Source organism: Cystoisospora suis, assembly GCF_002600585.1.
Source record: "Cystoisospora suis strain Wien I chromosome Unknown contig_243, whole genome shotgun sequence".
NCBI lineage: Eukaryota > Apicomplexa > Conoidasida > Eucoccidiorida > Sarcocystidae > Cystoisospora > Cystoisospora suis.
The window spans coordinates 4,453-6,074 of NW_027153045.1; positions in this window are offsets into that span (position 1 = coordinate 4,453).

Consider the following 1,622-nt stretch of genomic DNA (forward strand, 5'->3'; position numbering starts at 1 on the left):
ACGAGCCTCATTCATTGGGTTAGGAACACGGATCAGATCGATGGTGCTGCGCGGCTCGGTGCACATCCTCGCGATGTGTACCATATATTCAAGAATATGAAAGCAGCCTGTTCTGACGAGGTGGCACATACAAATGTCCTCTTCTCCGCCTCTTCCTCGTGAAGCCACCGACACTCGCGCATGCTCGAGAAAAGACCTCCGCTGTCCGTATCCAGTTAGCAGCTGTGTCTACTACTACTACTACAGCTACTATTTGTGCGTGAAATGTCCAACAGATCGGAGCTGCTCATACAGAGGAGCTAGCAGGTGTGTCTACTTGCTCCTATTCTCCTCGTGTGTCCTGGTATGAATAGCTAAGCAGGCCAAAAACGTACTATCACCCGATGAGGATGGCTTCCCAGTCGCTAACAGGCGTGTCTGCTTGCTCCTGTTCCGCGTTCGTGCTCTGATATGAATAGGTAAGTAGGCCAAGACACAATATCCTCCACTGGCTAACCGCTAACTAGGAGATCTATCTCTTACTGTGTCTTTGTCTGTGTTATACGAACAACTAAGTAGGCCAGGACGCTTATAATGTTGCCCAATGAGAACGATAGGATCGATTGATGATCTCTAGTCCATGTACCTCAAGTCACCTACTACTACTACTACCTCCCCGTCACCAGGTGCTCTCTCCTTGAGATAGAAGAAGAGACGGAATAGAGAGTGTGAAACGAGGAAGAGGACAAGAAAAAAAAAGTAGAGACGGACAGCAGCAGCAGTCAAACTACTACTACTACAGAACAGTCGACATTGAGAATAGGCTAGCTTCCAATGGTGACAACATGTCTACGTACTGGATGTATAACTGTATGTATTATGTGACTAAGCATAGTACTCAATAGATAGAGAAGGTTCCATAAGGCGTATTTGGGATCTAGATACATCTCCATAGTATCCTAGCCAGACTTCTCCAGCCGAAGCAACACTGAGAAGGAGAATCACCTATCTAGCTGTCGGACCTTGTTCTTTCTCTCAAGAAGAAGAATCTTTCAGTTGAAGAGAGTTTTCCGGAATCGTCTCTTGAACTAGACAAGCGGGAGACAGTAAGACATGTCTCCTCTCGCTTTCTTCAAGGTTGTGTGTGTTTCTTCCTCTTCTTGTCCTTCTCGGATTTTCTTTTCTCTGCCTGACACCCATCTCACGAATGCTCTACGATGAGAAGTGTAGTCAGAAGACGTCGACTTGCTAGTGTTGTGACGGGGTTCTATAGTCATGGCCGCATCAAAGTACAGGGGCTGTGCTTCTAGCGAGAACAGGGGAAGAGAGGGAGGGAGAAGACGACAACGACGACGAGGTCAAGACTTGAACTTTCGAAATCAGCGGAAAGAAAGATGAAGGAGGAGAATGAGTGAGAGAGGTGGACAAACAAACTTCTCCCACTCGCTGTCGGTGACGCTGCTTCAAATCATCACTTGCTACGCATGCACAATACATGTGTACACCACACAGTAGACATAGAAGTAGAGATAGACTGGTAGGTGTATGCTATATACGTATACATATCTGTATAGACACCGAACACCTACCATTAGTTAGACATATAGTGGTAGGTGTATGCTATATATGTATACATATCTGTA